General features: G+C 46.4%; 1 long non-coding RNA gene across 1 annotated transcript in view; it reads left to right on the forward strand.

Moving 5' to 3' along the window:
• The first annotated feature begins 11,959 nt into the window (after positions 1 to 11,959).
• Positions 11,960 to 23,922, forward strand: part of LOC144767267 (uncharacterized) — a 431,540-nt gene continuing 419,577 nt past the window's right edge. Inside the window, exon 1 of the long non-coding RNA XR_013598127.1 lies at positions 11,960 to 13,372. This is a non-coding gene — a long non-coding RNA (uncharacterized LOC144767267). The remainder of the gene's footprint in view (positions 13,373 to 23,922) is intronic.

Below are 23,922 nucleotides of genomic sequence, written 5' to 3' on the forward strand. Positions count from 1 at the left end.
CCGTAACGCGAAAACTACGCGAAGCGGAGCGCTGTTACAGATATATATCTTTTTTTGAACGTTAATTTCTCAAAATCCACTGGAGCACATATATTGAGACCTAGCAAAGGCACATCGGGCTACCAGTCCCTAATATTTTGCCAAGTTTCGTGCAAATCCATTCAGCCGTTCGATTATTGACATTTAGATACGTCTACAGCCTGAATGGCTGAACGGAATTACACCAAACTTGGCAAAATGGTACATCAAACCTAAGAGGTCAGGGAGGATCTACTATGCCCCCTTATCGTCATTTGCCCCTTCCCTTTCGCCTCCTCTTGTCTCTCGATCCTACCGAGAGACAAGATGGCGGCCGCTACGGACTGTTTGGAATGTTGACAGACGCCGGAGAACCAATCAGCTTCGCTTCACAAAGCTCCGTTGCGCGAAAAGTACGCGAACTGGAGCACTGCCCGGTCCGCTGTTACAGATATATATCTTTTTTTAAACGTTAATTTCTCAAAATCCACTGGAGCACATATATTGAGACCTACAAAAGGCACATCGGGCTACCAGTCCCTACAATTTTGCCAAGTTTCGTGCAAATCCATTCAGCCGTTCGGGCTAAAAGTGAGGCCAAAGGCCCTATGGAAAACTCAATGTTAAAAACACGTTTTGGGACCCCCCTTTTTTCTCGACCCCCCCTGGACGAACCCCCCCCCCCCCAATTTTCAGGGGCTGCTCAGAAACAAAATGTGCCATTTTCCTGAAAATTTCAGCCAATTCCGTCCACAAACGCCAAAGTTATTAGACATAGAATTTTCAAAAAACCCATAGAGAGAAAATCCTAACTATATATACCTACTGGCGACCGCCAGTAGGTAATATATATATATATATATATATATATATATATATATATATATATATATATATATATATATATATATATATATATATATATATATATATATATATATATATATATATATATATATATATATATATATATATATATATATATATATATATATATATATATATATATATATATATATATATATATATATATATATATATATATATATATATATATATATATATATATGGACTGACCAAAGCTGCATCCACTTCTCCTACATGAAAACCACAGCACACAACCACCAGCAACAAATCCCCCACCACAGCTGGAACAAGGTCATCGAAGACCAGCTAATCACCGCCCTCGCCTGAGACCCACCAACCAACCGACACAGCTGCCCGCAACCTCAGGCAATGGATTGACGACTGCGCCAACACTCTTGCCCCGGTTAAGAAACCCTCAAACAGGCGCACCGAAAGAAGAGCCATCTGGTTCACCGCTGACCTCCAGACATCCAAGCAGACCTGCCGAAGACTAGAGAAGAAATTGCGCCATGAGCAAACACCGGACAACCATGCAGCCCTCAATAACGCCAGCCGCAGACACCACCAACTCATTTAAATGGCCAAAAGGACCTCCTTCAAGGAACGCATCGACAACAACGTACACAACAGCAAACATCATGAAGGAATTGGCCATCCCCAGGTCCAGCTCCAACGACATCCCAACGACATCCCGCCGTCACAAGACCTCTGAGACTCTCCAGCAACCTTCTTCCACCGCAAGATCACAGACATCCACACCAGCTTCAACTCCCAGACCTCTCCCACAGCCACCGACACTCCAGACTCACCACCCTCCAGTCACACTGGCCGCCTGGCCTCCTGGAACTACGTCAACGACGAACACACTATCAAGACCATGAATACCAAACACTCTGGCTCACCATCAGACCCCTGCCCCCATCACATCTTCAACAAAACGAGCTACATCATCGCACCCCAACTCCGTCAGATCTTCAACCGCTCATTTGAGATCACCACCTTTCCAGAAAGCTGGAAACACACAGAGATCAACACCCTACTCAAGAAACTCAAGGCAAACTCAAAGGACCTCAAGAACTTCCGGCCCATCTCCCTGATCACTCTCCCGGCGAAAGTCATCGAGAAAATCGTCAACAGACAACTGACCAATTCCTCGAAGAGCACAACACCCTGGACTCATCCCAATCCGGATTCCTCAGCAACCTCAGCACCAAAACTGCCCTCATCCCACTAGACCTTTCGGCCGCCTTCGACACCTGCCACCAAACCCTTCGCACACGCCTCTACAACGCAGGTATCCGTGACAAAGCACTGGACTGGATCACCTCCTTCCTCACCGATAGAACCCAGAGAATATGCCTCCCTCCATTCTGATCCGAAGCCACCAAGATCACCTGCGGCGTACCCCAAGGATCATCCCTCAGCCTGACCCTCTTCAACGTCTACATGACACCGCTCACCAACATCGTCCGATCGCACAACCTCAACATAGTCTCATACACCGACAACACCCAGCTGATCCTCTCCCTCACCATAGACCTCGCCACCGGCAAAACCATCTTTCACGAAGGGATGAAGGCTGTCGTCGAATGGATGAAGAACAGTCCCCTGAAACTGAACTCGGACAAGATGGAGTTCCTCATCCTCAGCTCCACCCCCTCCGCCTGGGACAACTCCTGGTGGCCGGCATCACTGGGAACGGCGCCGCCACACCACGCACGCAACCGGGGTTTATCCTGGACTTGTCTCTGTCAATGACCCAACAAGTCAACACCGTCTCTTCCTCCTGCTTTAACACCCTCCGCATGCTTTGCAAGATCTACAGATGGATCCTCACCGGAACCAGAAGAATGGTCACCCAGGCCCTCGTCACCAGCAGGCTGGACTAAGGCAACGCCCTCTAAGCGGAAACCACGGCCAAACTCCAGAAGAGACTCCAACGCATTTAGAACGCCTCCGCATGCCTCATCCTCGACATCCTCCTCCACAGCCACATCACCGCCCACCTGAGGGACCTGCACTGGCTCCCCGTGAACAAAAGGATCACCTTCAAGCTCCTCACCCACGCTCACAAAGCACTCTACGACGCTGGACCAGCATACCTCAACAAGCGACTCACCTTCTACACCCCCAACCGCCATCACCGCTCTGCTGACCTCGCCACCGTTCCGTGTATCCACCGAACAACCACAGGCGGCAGATCCATCTCCCACCTCATCACCAAGACATAGAACACCCTCCCCATCCACCTACGACAGACCCAGGACTGCTGACCTTCAGGAGACTCCTCAAGACTTGGCTGTTAGATAGGTAGCTGCTCCCTCCCCACCTCAGCGCCTTGAGACCCTCACAGGTGAGTAGAGAGCTTTACAAATGATTGATTGATTGATTTGGTCCCTGCATATGGAAGCTTTCCCCTAGAAGCTGACTGACATCCCAGTAAGGGGGTGTCCAGTTCATAACCAGGACGGAGTCCTACATTCTTATCCTCCATGTAAAGAGGTTAGATCCTCCAGAAGAGGGTTTCTTGGCCGACCATACATTCACACCCTAGACACATAGGTTAGGGTTTGCATCGTATGAGTATGCTAGATTCCTATAATACTGCATATGTATGCATTGTATAAGCTGTCTCAACAAAATGGTGGTACTCTGCATTTTATTCACTGCTTTGACAATCATTATAACTTTTGTCTGATTCTGTCTATTAATCCTTGCAACACATATTTTCTATAAAAGAATCACCATGGTTCAATAATCCCTTTGTGTATTCTTTGTATATTTCTCTGAGTGAAAGAGAGTACCAGTGACTGAGCAAAAAGCTCTAAGTCTGTCACCAAGTCTCCTGAGGGAAGAGGCTTGACATGTTCAGTAGTTGCCAGAACTGTTCGCTCCCTGTCTAAGTTTAGGGTGGCTAACGATGGCACTGTGAGCTATCATGCAGGGATGCATGGAATCAGTCTGGCACATCCCAAATGTATGCTGTCCACAAATGTGCAGTTCCTACTGATTAGTGGAAACTACACAACAGTACTGTGGAGGAGTGTTGCTTGGTCAGCTATATAAACTCTGGTGTTATATTGTGTGTGTGAGGGTGAAATGTACTATTACTAATTTCTATGGTGTCTGAGTGTTGGTGTGCATGAGGGGCATATTGGACTGTTGAGGAGCATTGCTTTGTTAGCTATAAGGCTCTAGTGTTGTATTGTGTGAGACAGGGTGAAGTACATTTACTATATAATAATTTCTATGGTATTTTTGAGTAGTGATGTGCATGATAGTGGAACCAAATAACAGCAAAAAAATTGCCGAGTTTGTATGTGCAAGCGAGCGTTCATGAGAAAATATATCATTTTACGAAGAGCAATAAATATCCATGCATTGTTCCTGCAAGTGAGGCAGTGGTAAACACCGTCAAGCATGTTGTTTTGTCACTTTAGACTATTGTTGTGTAAGCAGTAGGTTGTAATGTTGTGGGCATTGCTTTACAAAGTATATGATATTGGTGCAAATTTTACAATTACATTGTCCTGCAAACTATATGACTGTGGCTTATACTTAAAAATTCAGACAGCCATTTCTCAAACATATTTAACAATCACAAACCAGCATCTTACAAAGTTAACGACTACACAATGGCAGCTCTTAATTAATTCCAAATATCAAAGACTGGCATCTTCTAATGATGTTTATCAATCACATACCAGCTTATTTCAAAGCAGTTCAACAATCTCAAAACTGCTAGTAATTCTCCAGTTCGTCGATGGTGCGTTGTGGTTTATGGGCATTAGGTATCTGGCTAGCAGGAAGATAATGAGGAGGGCAGACGTTTTTCGAATGAGGAAAGGACATGAGGGAACAGTAAAAAAAGGAATGTGGGAGATGAGGTGGCACTAAATTTTGGGGGTATTGTTTTTATGTGATTTTACTGTGGGCTTTTGTTTGTGGTAGTGGTGGTTGAAAACCACACCAAACACGTGAGGCTTTTCAGCTGACCGCCATCTTGTTAGGTTAGCGGTCTAGTCCTAATGAATGAGAAGGGGGTTATAGAGACGAGGACGCTGCTCTGCCAGCTGGTATCACTGGCACTCGTTCTTTAAGTTTAGAAAATCTTTCTGCACTATGCACTTTATCTTGCATTAATCCTGCTCGTTTTTGGACTATTGTAATTGCTGCTTTTCTGCTGCTATTTTTATCAACCTGTTGATGGTGACTGAAAACTTTTTAGTTAGATTGCTTTTTAGGTCTTAGTACTGATGAACCACATTGCAACAATTAAGGGGGAATACTTAACATTTTGGGGGCACTCTTTTTATGTGATTTTATTGTAGCTTTTGTTTGTGGTAGTGGTGGTTGAAAACACACCAAAACGTAAGGCTATTCAGCTAACTGCCATTTTAGCAGTCTAGACTTCATGAGAAGGGGATTTAAAGAGAATGATGCTGTGCAGCTGTGCCACTAGTATGCCTCAGAGGAGCCTGCATGCGCCTGAGTGGGATCATTGGCCAGGAACCCTTTTGGATCCAGTGCAGATATACAGGCAATCACCTTCTCATGTGAGTCATTTTTTTAAAATTAACAATCCCCCCTTATCCATAATCGTTCATTGTGTTGGAATGGATCCAATGGCATGACAGAAGGACTAGTCTTAAATTCAAAATTAAATGACTGGCCAATGAAGGAGCCTCTTGTGTATGGGCCAAAGCCCACTACAGAGGCTCCTTTAAGCTGTCTGTATTTTAATGCCAGGTACTTGCTGAAACATTGCACTGAAATTTGGGACTTGTTCTCACACTCTAAACCTCATCTGATATGTATTACCGATACCTGGCTTAAGGTATCCACACTTCTGGAAATTTTGGTGGCCATACCTGCAGGATATAAGATATTGAGCTGCGATAGGAGTGACCGCCCAGGAGGGTGTACGCCCATTATCTTTAAAGAATCCCTCACATGCTCTGTAGAACTTAAGTCCATGCCCAAGGGCTGGGAGATGTTAGCCTTCCAGCTTGCCCACAAAGAACGACATCTATTTTGGGGTACTCTTCTCTACAGTCCTCCAGGTTATGGCCCCATCTGACCAGCGACCTTCTTGCACAATTAACCTCATTAAGTGTAGAGCATGATCATTATTTAGTTATTGGCAGGGCTCGAGTCGGGGTACCAGGCGGGTGGACGGCGTCCCCCCACTTAGTTTACTAGGAGCTCGATTACTGGAGCAAATGGCGCCACACAATCACAATTCGGCCTTTTTCGTGACGTCACTTCCTGTCGTGACGTCAGCGTCCCCCCACTTCTTTTTTTAGGACTTGTGCCCTGGTTATTGGAGATTTCAACTTACACTTTGAAAAGAAAAACAAGGATGAGATATGTAAACAATTGGCAAATGGCATGAGCATACTTGAATTCTAAAAATGAATTAGTGGCCTTACCCATAGAACATGCCATGCACTAGAGTTCCTATTCTCCAACATTAAAATTATTAACATTTTGGACACCATTCCACTTACTCAGATGGACCTTTTTTTTTTATTACGTTGTCAGTCACACTTCCTAATGATAAAATTCATTTGGTAGACCCCTCTTCAATCCCAAAGAGAACCTAGTCGTAAAACTGAGAAAACTATCTCCAATCATTTAAATATTTCCCGGATTCATGAAGAGAAACATCTCTGCAATCAGATTGAATCTTTAAATGGGGCAATTTTAAGTTCACTAGATAAAATCTCTCCTTTTATAGTAAAAAAATCTGTTAGAAGCCAGCCGCTGAAAAATGGGACACTACGGAGCTCAGACTTGCCAAAAGTTAATCCAAAAACCTCGAACAGAAGTGGAGGTTTTCGAGAAATAAAACATATCTTCTAAAATATCAAGGAGAACTGAATTAATATCATAAAGCGCTTAGGAGAGCTAAGAAGGATTCTTTTATTAAAAGAATTGAGGAAAACATCAATTCCTCCAAAGAATTATTTAAAATTATGAAGGAACTTGCTTAGCTGTATTGTTTATCTCAATTGATCCCCTACTAAAGCTCAATGTAAATCAATTGGAAATTACTTCACTGATAAAGTTGAAAAGATATATTCATCTTTCCAGGCCCAACCATCTCTAGAGAAATCTCCTTGGTCAGTGGCGGTTAATGGGGGGGAGGGGCAAGGTGTGGTCCGTCCCAGGGGCGGCACGAGGTTTGCGGGCAGTGGCCTCCCCTGCTCTTACCTGCAGCCGTAGCAGGGCGGCATATGCAGGAATTGCAAGCACCCCCCAACCCCCAGCTCTTACATGGGGCTGCTGAGGAGCGGCAAACGCAGGGACTGCCACGGATGGTCAAAAGTCTAGCTACACCACTGTCCTTGGTTTTTTATGGGCCCATCCTATATGCTACCACCCATCTGGGAGTCTTTGAACAATTCACAGAAAAACGTATCATAAAGGTGATGGAGGAGGTCAAATCAGGTACTCGTCTGGATCCGAGCCCGCATTTTATTTACTCTTGGTTAGCCGCTACACTATGCCCTCATTTTACTCAAATTCTGTACCAATCCCTTGCAGCAGCAACTTATCATGAGGTTTGGAAAGAAGCGACACTCTTATCCCTAGCCAGAAAACCTGAAATCGATACTTCCAACCGCAAATAATTACCTGCTGATATCGCGCCTTCCATATATGTCGAAGATTCTGAAAAAATTGGTGAATGAGCAATTAACCTAGCTTTAGACAAAGCTACATGTATAAGGAAAGCTGTAACAGGAGGTCGTCCTTTTCACATCAGGCTGCAGCCAAGTGGAACTTGTTACCCCTGGAGCTCCGCCTTACTGAGAATCATTTATTGTTTAGAAAGAAATTGAAAACCTGGCTGTTTTCAGGTTAATGTCCTACATGCATATGACATTTTTGTGGGGTTCTCTCAGTTGAAACGAGAGTTTTGCAGTGCCATGATAATTCACTAGGGGATGAGTGTAACGCTTTATAAATACCATTAAAAAAAATACGTCCAGAGCTGCGGACTTTGGAAACAGGGAACCATGTTCCAGTCTTATCATATGATTCTGGGCTAATCATTTCATCTCTCTATGCCTCAAAAAAGGAGTGTGACCTTATGTAATGTAACTAGTGCTCATGTAAAGTGCTCCAAAACTCTTGGGTCCTGTTTGGCTACGTAAAATTATGAAAAAATAAAAATTAGAAAGTCATGCATGATGGGTGGCGGTGAGAGGTGAGCAGAGTAGGTGGACAACCCTAAATTCTCCGGGATGATGCTGTCCTCTGAAAACTACTCCAGCACTAAACCACAATCATGTGCACAAACAAAACCCTGCTTACATACACTACCAACAAAATCTGAAACGAGAAGTCCCTATAATATGTCATTCAACCAAGGTGGAAGCCTCACCAGAGAAGGGAACCAAAAGATGGGGTGGTGGCCGGTTGGTTATCCACAGGAGCACCTACACCATGGCACACACTCTTACTTGCCAACCGGGTGAATCAAAGAACAAAACCTCGAAATTAAATACTTATAGCTACTCAATGAGGTCTGCAGGACCTCTGACCTCCTGGATAGAGGCCCACTCTCCACCCAAGCATCTCCGCTTTAGCCTCGCCTGCCGCTGCCCGAGATATCTCTCTCCCAGGTAGGTGTTCAAGGCCATCCTCCACCTGCAGGCCACTGCCTGCGCCTCATCCCTGGTGGGCCAGTGGGAGAGCCTTGCTCTTCTGCTGTTCCACGTAGCCTGTCTGTGTTGTTGTGCCCGTTTTGTCTTTGTTTCTTATGTCTGTCTCTCATTGAAATGTTATTGTAATTTTTGTGCCTGTTTGTCTGTGACTCTGTTTTCTCCCTTTTTCTTTCATTTTTTGTGCCTCTGCGCTTGTTTTCTCCTCAGTGCCCATTTCTCGCTACCCTTTTCCCGCTGCTGCTCCCCTGCGGCCCCTCCTCGACACCATCTCTCCTGACGTCTCCTTCTTCACAGAAACTTGGACTAACTCCACCTCGGCCCCCAACATCACCACAGCCCTCCCCGATGGATACAAGATCCAGAGGAAGGACCGCCCCAACAGCCCGAGAGGAGTGCTTGCCATCACACACAAGAGCTCCCTCAGACTCACCAGCTCCAGTATCAGCGACTCTTATCCACCACTGAACACCTCCATTTTCAGATACAGAGCAACCCACCCACCGCAAAGGAACTGGAGCAAAATCATCGAGGAGCACCTCAACTCCACCCTCAGCCACGATGCCACCTCCACCTCGACCAATGCATCCAAAAAACTACACAGATGGATCACCAACTACACAGAAGAACTCACACCTCTTCACAACCCCAACAGACAGCACCCCAGAAAGGCCACATGGTTCACCACCGACCTCCAAGAATCCAGAAGCACCTGCAGATGTCTCAAGAAGAATTGGTGAAATAGCAAAACTTCAGTAGACCGCACCACATACACGAACACCATGACAGAATACCACCAACTTATCACATCAACCAAAAGGACCTTCATCCAGAACAAGATCACTGCCAACTCCAGCAACTCGAAGGAACTCTTCAGCATTCTCCAAGAATTCAACAACCCCCCCCCCCCTGCCTCCCTAGTGAGGCCATGGACATCTCCCCCTCCCAGGACCTCTGCAACAAGATCAACTCCTACTTCCATCTGAAAATCAAACCCCTCTATGACAACTTCAACTAATGGACACCGAACTCCGAAACCACTCCCTCCTCTAACAATGCCAGCCAACCCACCATCTACGCTTGGACCATAGCCACTACCAAAGACACCGAATCAACCATGAAAGCCATCCACTCAGGAGCACCCATGGACCCCTGCCATCCGCACATCTTCCACACAGCTGCCGCCGCCATCGCACCAGACGCACCATCAAAACCACCTTCGAAACTGGCATTTTTCCCAATGACTGGAAATGCGCAGAAGCCAAGCCCCTGCTCAAGAAGCCCACGGCAGATCCTTTGGACCTCAAAAACTAATGAGACAGCTCCCTCCTCCCCTTCATGGCCAAAGTCACCGAGAAGACCGTCAACGCCCAACTAACGAAACTTATTGAAGAGAACTCCATCCCGGACCCCTCCTAATCCGGATTCTGCAGCAACTACAGCACAGAGACCACTCTACATGCTGCCACAGACGATATCTGCACCCTCCTCAACCAAGGCCACACCGTGTTGCTGATTCTACTTGACCTCTTTGCAGCCTTTTACACCATCTCCCACCGCACACTCCACGATGTCGGCATACAGGGAACTGCCCTTGAATGGCTCCGCTCCTTGCTCACTGCAAGAACCCAAAAAATCAGATTGCCATCGTTCCTCTCCGAACTCAAAGAGATCAACTGTGGAGTATCTCAAGGATCACCACTCAACCCAATGCTCTTCAACATCTACATGGCCCCCCTCGCCGCCATCATCAGACAGCACGCTCTCAACATAGTCTCCTACTCCGATGACATCCAGCTCATCCACTTCCTCACAAGGATCCTGTCACCACCAGACTCAGCTTCTAGGTGGGAATGAAGGACGTTGCATCCTGGATGAGCAGCAGCTGCCTGAAGCTCTACTCAGAGAAGACTGAGGTCCTCTTCCTCGGACTCTCCCGCACCACATGGGACAACACCTAGTGGCCAAAGGGCTCAGCAACCCGCTCACCCCCAAGGACCACGCCCGGAAACTCAACATCGTACCCGACTCCTCCCTCTCCATGCCCTGACAGTTCAATGCTGTTGCCTCCCCCTGCTTCAACACCTTCCGCAAGACCTTCAAATGGATCCCCCAGAATCAAGAAAGACCGTCACCCACACACACATAACCAGCAGACTGAACTACAGAAACACCCTCTACACCAGAATCAACAAGTCTCTGCTCCGCAAATTTCAGACCATACAGAACACCGCAGCCAGACTCTTCCTCTGCATCCCTCGACAAGAACACATCACCCAACACTTGTGAAAAGAGAGTAACCTTCAAGACACTTACACATGCCTACAAATGCCTCAACAACACCAGACCCCAATACCTCAACGAGAGAATCTCCTTCCACGTACCCAAGAGAAACCTCTGATCCTCCGACCTCGCCAAAACCCCGCGCAATTGCAGAGCCTGAAAGGGTGGAAGAGCCTTCTCCTACATCACAACCAAGACCTGGAACGAGCTACCAATCAACATCAGACGCACCGCTCCCCCCCCCCCCCCAGCGCCTTGAGACCCTCACGGGTGAGTAGCACGCTCAGGGCCGGACTGGGAACCAAAACCGCCCTGGCAAAGGGCTCGGCCGGCCCCCCTCCTCCCTGTGGGGGGTTGGAGGTGCCGCCAAGCTCTTTGCGGGGGCCGGTTTTCGGCCGATTTTGTTACAGGGCCGATTTTGCAGCTATGCTGCAAAAACGGCCCTGTAACAAAATCTGCCCCCCAGGGGCCCAAAACCGGCCCCCACCCGTGCGGCGCACCGGGGGATTGCCCGGTGCCCGCATACGGTCAGTCCGGGCCTCAGCGCGCTTGACAATTCCCTGATTGAATTAAACTGAGTCTATCACCTACAGAGAGGTGAACAGACCAAGAAGCAACTCGTCATAGCTGTACTATGTTGTGACCCTGTATTTTCTCTCCTTATCACTGATTTTAACGTGACCTACTCAAGAACTTACTCTGAGAACATTCCCACGTGTCCTGTAACCCTCTGTCGTGTAGCCACGCATCCGCGTTGCTGTTCTGAATGGTAGAACGTTGCTCTGTAAATGTCGCTAAGAAAATAAGTCGAATATTCGTTATTCCCATACCTTGGTCCCAACCTATACGAACCGGAAGACTGCACGCAGCTCTCTACAACAGGCGCGCATACACAATGAGCTATCTAACCACAGAAAAAAAAAAAACTTTCCTGTTCTCTTTAGTTTTGGACGTGTCCTGATTATGCCTTTCTCTTCCCGTCTTTCGGTTCAGTGCCGTGCCGGTAGGTGGCGCTGCTGCACCCCAGCGTGAGCCTGGAGCTCGGAATGCGAGCTGCGCGTTTGGCATTTCTGGTGAAGCGGAAGCGCTGCGAGGCTGGCTCTGCGGCCGTGTGCTGCTTCACAGAGCCTCGGGACAGCGCCGGAGAAGGATGTGCAGAGCGCGAGCGGCAGACTTGGATGTGGAACCAGAGCAGCGCGGGTTCCTGGGGATGTGTCCGGTACAGGATGCTTCGAGCCTCACCCTGTAAAGCAGCTGCTTCGGCTTCAGCCCTTTGCCCGTGAGAGTTTAGGGAACCACCGGACAGGACAGCCAGGCTGGCTGAGACATACCTGCTACAGAGGGCTGCCTCCCGTCAAAGCCCCTGCGTTGCAGGGCTCCTCAGCTGGATGCACCGGCAGCAGATGTGTTTGACTCCTATCTTTTCTTTTTGCACTTGGATGTGTTGTTCTTGGAGTACTTGAAGAATGCGGAATATTGACTGTGGATTTGGTCAAGGGGTTATTTTTTCATTTTTCCACCAGCATGTTTTTTTGGCGCTTGTTTTAAAGCTCTTGGGTACGTAGTTGTTCACAACATGTTTTTGGTCTTTTTTGAGATTTTGGTTCATATTGCTTTCGGCAGGGTGCCTCACTAGAAGTGTGGTCAAGGTTGGGATCTGAGTGGGCACCCAGGAATGTGGCTCTCCGCGTTGGAAAATGACCACAGCTTACCTGGGATGGAGCAGGGGTTGTCTGGACCTGAGTGGAATGCTTCTATAAGTGGCCGAGCGGGCTGCACCGACCGGGCATTGTCTGAGACTGACCCGAAATTGCAAGAACATGACGAGAATGTACCTGCAAGGAGAAGGGCTTGTCCGGAAGAACGTGCTTTTTATGTAACTCGCCAGGGTTTGCCTGTGACTGTCCTGGGCTGTTTAACAAAGAGAGGAAATAATCTGAAACTGGCAGTGAATTGTTTGAAAATGAGAAGGAATTGTATAAAGTTGTTCATTAATAGTGCTATAAAAATGAAAAGGGTTTCTCTGGAATGTAACACTTGTCTGAAACTTCCCAGGATGTGTGTGAAACTGACAACAGGTTTACAGAAACGGACCAAAGTGCGCCTGAAACGGACCACGGGTGCCTCAGTCAGACCAATGAGTACCATGGGATGTCCATGGCTTGCCGGCATCTGGCCCTGGACTCGCGCCTCCGGAGGACACTTGCCAGTTATTGGAGACCAGTTGAACTTCTTCAAACATCTTTTATTCTCATTTCTTTGTTGGTTGAGAATTAGTTTGCTTGTTTTCTGGACATCACCTACAGCGATAACAAAATCAAAAGACTTTTTGGGTGTTCGAATACACCCTCTGCCTTGGTGGATTTACACGAGTGGGAGTGTGCGCCTCTTTTGGAGCGCTTGATGGCTGATTCTGGGATTATGTGGATTTTTTGCCCGATTTTGGAATTGTGGATTTGCTCTCGTGTCTTCGCGGAATGCTGTTCACGGCCGTTTGGATTTGCAATTCTGGGAGCGCCAATTCCTCTAATTAGGTAAGTGCCGCTTGTACCCGGCAGAGGTCAGACAGGTGGACATTAACCCACAGGCAGCTTCTGCCTTTTCAAGGAATTAAAAAAAATTCGCCTCTCATGTGGTGAATGGCTGTATTAAGTGAACATTGCTGTCGTTTTCGCAGGCACGACTCGGGCCCTAGCTGCCAGGCCTTGTGTGGGCAGCGTGCTCCGCGGGAACGTATAAAGTGTCACGTTGCAAACCAAACCACATCCAGGCGCTTCTTGTAAATTCCTGGTGGTGTCGGAACAGGTGCACAGGCTTTTTTCTTTTTAGTGGTGAGGAAACGCTCTGTTTGTCAAAAGTGATGTTGTTCACCAGTTGTTGCTAGCGCTAATTGGAAATATGCTGTTGATGGATTTAGGCTTACAAGGGAGGAAAGGGGGCACAGCGCGCTCTGTCCAGCGTGCAACTGGTGGGCTGCAGGTGGAGTGGAAAAGCTGCTTCTGCTCCAGGGCAGCACCATGACAAAGACACAACGAGCCTATGACAAGTGAAATCAAAGTGATGTAATGGAGGGGAGGAATGAGGGGAGGAATGAGGGAGGCACTGCTGCGCCTTGTGATCTTAGACACGTGCGGCCCTTGGAACCCACTGCCCAATGCGACATCATGGTGTGGTGGGAAGTTTATTTGGAGCCCAGAGGAACAGCCAAGTGAGGTGGGCAGTTGGAATGTCCAAAATAGTGGCAGCGCACAATCTCAGTTGGTTGACCACAGGACTGATCCACTGATGGGCGTGGGAAATAGCAAATGATGTGAGTGGGGAAGCGGTCAGTTGGTGAAAATGGGGATGGCTCAATTCATGACAACAGGCATCACTCCGTACTGGCTTCTGGCATGGCACGGAGGTTGCCCAGTAGAATTTTTTCTTTTACAGCCAGTGCAGTGGTTTACTTGATGGACAAAATAGTAGCTCGTTTGATGGCCAATGGGATAGCCCATTGAAGTGCCAGTACAAAACTCAGGCCAAAGTGGTTGGTGGGGTAATGGTTGGTGTACAGTGAGGTACATTAGTTAATATCGCGCGACTAGGGTTGCTTGGTGACCAGTAAGATAATACAGTTGGCGCCAACAGGGTAAAAATGTTCATGGCCAGCAGTAGAATTAATCTGGCGGACATCGGGAGGCCAGGTAGTAGCCCCTGAAGTAGTTAAAGTAATCGACACTGGTACCTCAGTGGGTGGTCATTAAGATAGGTCATTTGGTGGCCATGGAGAAAACGTGGAGGTGGGCAGTAGGGACTTGTTATGACTTTAAGTCATGTTGTAGGATGTTATGTACCATGTGTTCTCCTGGGGACCGCTGAAGCGTGGGGGTTCCACTGGAGTCCGTTACCAGGCAATGCCCGGCGTAGGCAGGCTGTAATAAATGAAACCTTTTTCAAGGTGTCGTGTGAGAAGCGTACTTACCAAGTTCCGAGGAGTGGTAAAAGTGAAGGAGGTCCATGAATGGTGTGTGGTGTTGGAAAACAGTAACAACTGGAACCGTCACAGTGTGGCTCAGTAACAAAAGGAGTGCGAGGGGAGCAGTAAAGAAGGTGGCGACAATGGATACATGCTGAAGGGTGAAAATGGATTGAGGAGATATTCCAGGAGGGGTGATGTTGTTGAGAGAGTGCCTGGTTGTGGTGATCAAGTGGAAAGAGTGAGAAAGCTATATTGGTGGAGAAGGTGGAATTAATGTAGCAGAGACCACCAGTGTACTTGAAGGATTATGCTGCTGGGTAAACAAATCTACTTCCATTCTAATAACTTTGTTTCGGTTTGAAGCTGTTTCACACAAATTTCTCTTTTTGAATAATGAAAGAAGGGGATATATTATGACTTTAAGTCTTGTTGTAGAACGTTTAGTTGCATGTGTCCTCTCGGGGACTGCTAAAGTGCGGGTGTTCCATTGGAGTACGTTAACATTGAGGCTGGCTCAGGGAATGTCACGCTTAGACAGGCAAGGGGGTGGTGATGAACAGAGTGCCTGAATTAAGCAGACCACTCTAACCCAGTCCAAAGATCAGGGCTTGATCCATCACCGTTTTTTAGCTCACTGCACCATCCCAGCTCAGAACTTGGCTATATGCAAATTAGTCTGTTCCTGTCCCAGTGCATAATGGGAACAGGGCAAACCAAACTACCGAGCCAATTCTTATACTGGGAAGGAAACAAGCTTCCGGGATTTTATTACCGGTTTCTGCCATTTCAGGCGTCGTCGGCCCGGCTTGCTTGAATCCTGATGGTGCAATGAGCAAGGGACTCACATCTGAGTATACCCTTCCACGCTTATGGTGGACAAAATGATTCAGAAAAGGGGGTGGTGATGAACAGAGTGCCTGAATTAAGCAGACCACTCTTACCCAGTCCAAAGATCAGGGCTTGATCCATCACCGTTTTTTAGCTCACTGCACCATCCCAGGCTACAATAAATTATACCTATTTCAACATTACGGGTGATCCTGACTGGTTTATCAACTCAGCAATCTAACTTTGACTAAATGGATAGCTTGGGTGACGGCTAGATGGATAGATCAGCTAGTTACCAGTTGGGTAGCTCAGGCAATGCAACAGCTGAAGGCAAGTAGGGTAACTTGGTGGCCAGTGAGTAACAAATGGGATCATTTCTTTGATGAACAGTAGGAGGGCTTTATTGATGGCTAGTGTGATAACTTCCTTGGTGGTCAGTGGAAGGTTCACTAGGTTGCTAATGAGGGAGTTAATTGTGTCTAGCTTGATAGCTCAATTAGCTGGCTTTGGACCGTTCAAGAGGAGCCACTTGTTTTTGTTGGTGGCAAGAGTTGAATAGTTGAATTTTTGACCAGAAATATATCAGTTGGCTGTCTTTTAAATAGCTTGGCAATTTAGACCAACATAACAGAGCTGTTGCCTCGTGGGGTAGCTTTATTGCTGGCAAGTCAGATTGCTGTTTTGACCGTAGTGGGCTATCTCAGCGTATAGTTATATAGCTCAGTTTGTGGTCGTCAGGGCAGTCAAGTTGGAGGCCAATAGCTATGACGTAGCTATAGTGGTGGCCAATAGATTATTTTGTTGGTGGCCACTGATTGTGCTCAAATAGTGGTTCGCGGGATAGCACAGTTAATGTTTGTTGTAATAGCTCATGCTGTGTTTATGAAACAATTCAGCTGTTAGCCTTTAGGGTGTTTCATTCGGGGTCACTTGGATTAGCATACATGCAGGTGGAAACCACAGTTTACAGCTAACGAGATAGCACCATTTATTGCCAACGGGATGGCACATACAGTAGCTAATCATTTAATTGGTTGCTAGTGGAATTGGTCAGTGTGTGATCGGTGGAAAAGTGTCACTGGTAATTGGTGGGATAGAGTAACGGGTGTCAGTAGATCAGCTCATTTGGTGGGTGGCGGCATATTCTCAGTTTATAATTAAGGCTCCCTGTTTTCCGTTTTTATAGATTATTTCAGATAAATACAGACAGAAAAACATATATTTTCTGTCTGCATTTATTTTTTAATGTGGATAAATACAGAAAAGGGCACTTCTTTAAGTGAACCTCTGTGCTGTCTTTCGTGAATTATAGCCTAACAGCTGACAGCATGGGAAATGAAAAAAACCGGATGACATTTCTTAAAATAACGACATATGTGGCCATGCATATGTGGTATAATGCTAATATATTTATCAGTAAATAATTTTTTATATAAAATTTGGCAGCTTAAATAGCTAAAACACGACAGGCATCAAAGTATGAGTGTGCGTCGATCAGTTAGGTAAATATAGAAATGTACAGTTTTACAACTTCATTTTCTTGCAAAACACAAAATAAATATGGATATATACAGATAAAATGGCCAAAAAAAATGGATAAATACAGACAGAAATGTTAAAAAAAATAAACACCATAAAACCGGGAGCCCTATTTATAATTATTACTGGTAATCAGTTGGTGATGAATGTAATAGATCATTTTGTCGTGTCTTGAACAACTCAATGGTGGCCAATGAGCTAGCCAGGCTGAAGACCACCGAGCCCACTCTGTTGGTTGTCGGGGTGCTTAGCAGGAGCATGGTACATTAGGATACCTCAGTCGGTGGCCAAAATATTGCTTAGTTAGTGGTCAGTGGTCTTGCTATGTTTTTGGCTTGTTGGATTCAAAAGCTGGTCACCAATGTTATTCCTCAATTGATGGTCAGTTAGAATACTTTGTTGGTAAATGACATAGTTCAGTTGGTTTCAGCTGCAATGCATTCGTTTTGGATATGATAGCTGAGATGGATGGCCTGTGACTTTGCTCATGTGGTGGCCAAATCTGGTTTCATTTGGCGAGGACTGGTGCAACTTCCTAGCAGGATAACTGAGTTCAATGACTCAGGATATGAGCCCACCTGCATTGGATGATGGTAGTTCGGAAAGCTAATGTACCTCTTAAACGATCTGTGGGAATCCCCATCTCAAGGGATACAGCCCTAACACTGTTCACAGAACGATTTGTATTTTAGAGGTTAGTAATTCACAAATGCTTGCTTAGTGCGATGATAGAGATACATACGGCCCATGTTGTATTTTGGACATTTATGGAATAAAGGACCCATATCATATTTTACTTTACACCGATCCGGCAAGTCTCCAGAAACTCTGTGACCGCATTGACCAACAACACTCCAGGTTGATTTGCAAAGTTTTGATATTACAGGGATGTGTGCTAAATAAACTGAAATTTGCCGGGACAGTTGTTGAAAACTGAGACTGTCCCAGCAATTCTTAGACATCTGGTCAACCTACCAACGATGCAAGAGGTAGCATACATGGAGAATACATCTTATCACAAATGTAGAAAAACAATATGTGTCCTGCACAGGTTGGAAATCGCTTAATTTACTTTAGTGAAGTTCATGCTTGCTCACCGGGCACTGCTACCTCACTGCTGGGACATCCATGGAGCACTCGCAGTGCTCTGATTTCTATCTTGCTGCATGCACTGACAACCTAATATATCTCATAATGCACATCTATTGTGACCTGCACCAGGCACAGCACTTCCACTACTGAGCCATCGACACTGCCAAATTCACCACTGGTGGCGGGTGAACTTTAAAAGAGATGAGACATAAACACCTACCTCAAATTGCAGAGAGCGTGCAAGCAAAGCAAGTGAGTCAGACTTCTGCCTGAGGAATTCATGGGAAAACATTTGAAGACAATAGATACAATAAGTGTTCTTTTTACAGCAGATTGTGCACATACATTGTCTAAAACATCACACGTTCTGAAAGGGACTGAAAATGCTTTTTTCTTAATTGTAGTTATACAAATAATTCACACCTACCCAAAGAGTGTTGTAGGTTTATCCCAAACAAAATACTTCGAACAGCATTGCACCTTGGTACATTATCAGCGCTACTATCCTCATAACTGACGAAAAAGCCATATATATTCCGGAAAGTTGAAATAATCTGGGCATACTATTGACGCAGCCTTTAATTTTCCTAAAGGTATGAAGCACCTTTCTTTACTTACACGTTCCACCTCCTTTCGTTTTCTATTATAACCTTTCAAGGAGATGCTCAGTCATACGTGTTGTATGAGACTCTACTTTGAAAGTAGGGTAGAGGAACACTGTTTTTCAGATTACACAATCTCAGGCTTTTGGTAGCAAAGTTAGACAAATCTTGTAAGTTCATAAGGCAGTTTTACTGCTCAGTTCAGACAGAAGCATGTACTACTGCCAAGTGAAGACTTTTCCTTACATGCCCATGTATCACTTATACATTTCAGAAAGCCAATTATTATAATGCTATTATGTCGTATAGAGCGTCATACCACTCTTCTGAAGGTTATAAATAATAGCTGTTATTGTTGTCCAATTTATAGGTAATCAGAATACCAATGTGCAGATCACTGAGAGGTTATCCGCATGCGTTTAACTCACTGAGCCATATATACACAAGGGATTACTACCACTGTGCCTGGATGGACAGATGTATATAAAAATAATATCCATGGATGGGCGTCATTATACCATTAACTATACTGTCAGGAATGGGCGTTTCCTAATGCCATGCATGCTCATGGTATGCCAAAAATGGATGTTTTATGCCAGTGGTCCTGCTGCATGGCATGAATACCTGGGCCTCTTAAACACCTTGCGGCTCCACGTGGTGCATAATAAATGCATCTGCACACGCAGTGCCTTTTTTCAAATTCTGACCCATTAATCGTGGCAACCACTGGAAGCCTTGGCTGGTGTAAACCGAGAGGAACGCAACAAGAGCCTTGTGGCATTGACTACAAGGAGTTTGTCAAAATGTGTAAAGGAATATCTTTCATGGTCCTGTGTATACTTTGCCCTGATGAGGCCTAAATTATAGACCAAAACTTGTCAACACTATATCCAGTGAGGAGTTCGATTTGGAAGCCCTAAGGAGCACATGGATTTATGCTTTTTCACAGACTTTAGGAGGCCCAGAAAGAGTGTGGCCGAATTTTCTATTCCAATAACTACCTCACGGTGGATTAATGGACACTGCAAATTTGTGCTTCAACCGTACCTAAAACGCTTCGAGTTGTTTGACGTTTGCACATATGCATCTTAAACTTTGCACTTTGTGACGGGATGAGCGACAGCTGCTTAAGTAAAAAAGCATTAAGATAAACCTAGAAATGTTTTTTTAGGAAACAATTGGATATTATATGGGGCGACTGAGAAATTTATCGAAATATTTGATGTAAAGAAATGTTATTATTGTCACCAGAAGTGATGTGCTCATTATTGAGCTAAATGAAATACTATCTGACTTTACCTGGCACTAAGGCAACCATTATTTTCTTTATAGTTATACCAGGGGTGGGCACGACAAGCCAAGATTGACTATTATGACTATAGTGATGTGAGGGCTTACCGGACTAATGCAGGTTTAAAACATGAAGGGCATGCTGCCCTTGAAAGACACTCGGGGTACTGAAACTGACCTTTTGGCCTTCACTCTCCCGAAGTATCGGATGCCTGCTGATACTCCATTTGGGGGTCATCTAGTGTTTTTTCTGAGAATCACTCAATGTAACTTCTCTTCAGCTTTAGATCTGTCCCTCTTCCTGTTCCTGCTGTGAGCGGATGCGCCCCTTGCTACTGTTACTTTAGATTCGGGCTGCATGCACAGTTCTACTTGATGTAGTGGTAAGTCCCTTATGCTAGAAAGATGATAGAAGAAAACAGGGGCCTGAAATGACTACTTGAACTGCCACCCATGCTCTGCTCGAGCTCAGATGCCCCCAGGAGTGCCCCAGTTAATCTTCACACAACAACTGCGCGTCCCAACACTATGACATGCTGTTTTGTGCCTCCATATTTAGTCACCTTAGCTAGGCCTGCTACTCGCTCATTCCACTAACTGAGGCTGGTGGTCTTGGTTTGCCTGAACTGAACCACTTGGACTGAAGTACCCTGGGAAGGGAACTCTTCAGCTGCACACATGGTGTCCACATGGCATGGGGCGGACACGAATGCTCGGGGGGAAGAGAGCGAGGCGCCTTCCTTCTTGTGTCCCAGTGTGGCCACACCACCCCAACACACCAAAACAGCACGTCCTGCCAGATCGAGGCCCTGTGAACTGCACAATGAGCATTCTGGCGGATGTCTTTCTGACTTAGCCGTTCTGCTGCATTATGTCTATGTGATGGTTTGTAGTGTACTGCCAACACCTGAGCACTGTGCAAGGGGGCTGCTAAGGTGTGCTGTCTGCTGCCTAGCACTGTGCAGGGGACTGCTAAGGTATATTGTTCACTGCTGAGCGTGGTGCAGGGGGCTGCTAAGGTGTATTGTTTACTGCTGAGCACGAAGCAGGGGACTGCTAAGGTATATTGTTCACTGCTGAGCACTGTCCAGGGGGGCTGCTAAGGTGTGCTGTCCACTGCGCAGCACTGTGCAGGGGGCTGCTACGGTGTGCTGTCCACTGCGCATCACTGTGCAGGGGGCTGCTAAGGTGTGCTGTCCACTGCGCAGCACTGTGCAGGGGGCTGTTAAGGTGTGCTGTCTACTGCACAGCACTGTGCAGGGGGCTGCTAAGGTGTGCTGGCCACTGCTGAGCATTGTGCATAGGGCTGCTAAGTTGTGCTGTCTGCTGCCTAGCACTGTGCAGGGGACTGCTAAGGTATATTGTTCACTGCAGAGCATGGTGCAGGGGGCTGCTAAGGTGTATTGTTTACTGCTGAGCACGAAGCAGGGGACAGCTAAGGTATATTGTTCACTGCTGAGCACTGTCCAGGGGGGCTGCTAAGGTGTGCTGGCCACTGCTGAGCACTCTGCAGGGGGGCTGCTAAGGTGTGCTGTCAACTGCACAGCACTGTGCAGGGGGCTGCTAAGGTGTGCTGTCCACTGCACAGCACTGTGCAGGGGGCTGCTAAGGTGTGCTGGCCACTGCTGAGCATTGTGCAGGGGGCTGCTAAAGTTTTCTGCTCCCATGAATGTCACCCCTACATAGCTGACCAATGACAAAAGAAGTACTTATCCAAAAATGGCACCGTGGTATGTTTTTTCTGTGGCCATACTCTAAAGGCCAGGCCTTTATCTGGGCGTTTGCCCTCTAGGTGTCTTCCCCTCATCCCATTATGAGAAGTGGGATACTTGATTTACACTCCACAGAAGGCATTCTTGAGGAATGGAGTAAAGGCCATGAGTCCCACGGCAGTCGTGCTCAGGGTGCAAACAAGAGGTGAAACTTGGGGTGATATGTGGCAGAGAGAAGCACAAATATTCCACGTTTCAGACCTGAGAATGGAGAAGAGTGTGCATTAGTAGTGCCGTCTCCTTCGTTCGAGGCACGGTAATACTTTCTGGTGTTGGTCTGTACCCGGGGCAGTAGTACTGCACCAAAGGCCCTGCTTGCAAGCTTTGCCTTACACTCCGATCCCGCACACGCACAAGTTTGCACAAGGATATGGATTCTGTGCAGTGTATAATTATCACACCCCTGCTATTTTCCCCTGACATATTTTGGCAGGTACCTCCCGAAGTGTTTGGAGGACAAATGGCCTGGAAAAAGGAAAACATATATAATTGTGCGGTTTAAGCACAGATTATGCATAGAATGCCTCCGTCCAAGGAAAATATTTGGAATATGAGGTATTTACCACACCCAGTAAATCCCTCACCTCGGGGTAATGGTATTTACCGAGTATAGCAAAGACCACATCTGCTTCCTGCCCACATGTAATCAGGGCAAACATACAGGACAATCCGAATGAAGCCCAGAATGCAATGGGCGCTGGAAGGTCACCTGGTTCCACAAAATAATGAGATGTGAGAATGTGCAGAGCTTTAGAAGGCATCAAGACTGTGGCTCTGAAACCCTAAATCAGTGAGGATTTAGTACATTTGCTGTTCTGTGCTGAAAGAGATCAACTGATTGACTCCTTCCCATATCTACAGGCTTCTCAAAGTATGGAGCCTGTTGAATTAACTCTTGCTCAATCAATCAATCAGGGATGTATACAGCGCACTATTCACCCTGAAAGCCTCATGTGGCAGAAAATGCTTGCTTTAAGTTGTTAATTTTTTTTAAACAATTTTAAAGAAAGACATTGAAAGCCATGTGGGTGTAAGGTGGGATCTGGCCTCTCAGATACTCAACCTGGGTTGTCTGTTGCATTGAAAATAGTTATTGTGTAGCTGATAAATGGCCCACTGCAGTGACCTTCAGCAAACCCTGTTATATCCTTTAATTAGCAACACTTGCTGGAACCAGACACTCATAAGTAAAAGGGGAAAAGCATAACTACCAGAATCCAAAATGCCCGAGGCGAAAAGTTAGCAGCTGTTTTATTGCCTTGGCTGGTGTGCGAAAAAATAGCGAGAATTCCTAGTGGGCTGTGCCTCCGAGTGATTGGGTGGCTCAATGAATGTAGGGAGCCGTACCAAATTCATTCATGTCACATGGTGCCAATAGCTGCCGGGTGTCCTGCCTGCTCTCCTCTTGATTCCCGGGCCTCCCTTAGTGTGATCTTGTCAATGGTAGAGCTGCGGCCCTCACAGCCATCGGCAGTCGCAGGGCCTTCTTTAGGGCGGTGTGACTGGTGCAGCTGCACTGGGCGCTGGGCGGGGTGCTGTGTTTAGCAATAACTTGCGATTTAAAAGCCTCTGCTGCAGAGCGCCTTGTGCGTCCAGCTTACAGGCAGCAATAAAATTGGGAAGATAGCTTTTGGATTGAATGTTCCTGCTAGAGAGAGAGAATGGAGGTTTGTCTAGTGGCAGCTTTGACTCACCATAAAGTGGCACAGAGGGATGATAAGCCTGTTGCAAAGAACAGAGCTGTATTTTATGTGGAAAGCTGAGTGGGTTAGTAAAGCCATCCTCTACCAGCGCTTTAAAACACATTAAATGTATTTGAGAGAGTGTCAGTGGAGAGATGAGGTAAACTTTTGCCTGGTTATATTGAGGGAATCTGTGGAGGAGGTCAAATGGTGGGATGCCGAAAAAGATTGCTGCACCGGGTGCTATCAGCGCTAAAGCTGGCCCTGGGCAGTAGACCCCATGCACCTCCCAAATCATTCCCACAAAAATCTCTTGTT

Source organism: Lissotriton helveticus, chromosome 7, assembly GCF_964261635.1.
Source record: "Lissotriton helveticus chromosome 7, aLisHel1.1, whole genome shotgun sequence".
NCBI classification, from domain to species: Eukaryota; Metazoa; Chordata; class Amphibia; order Caudata; family Salamandridae; genus Lissotriton; species Lissotriton helveticus.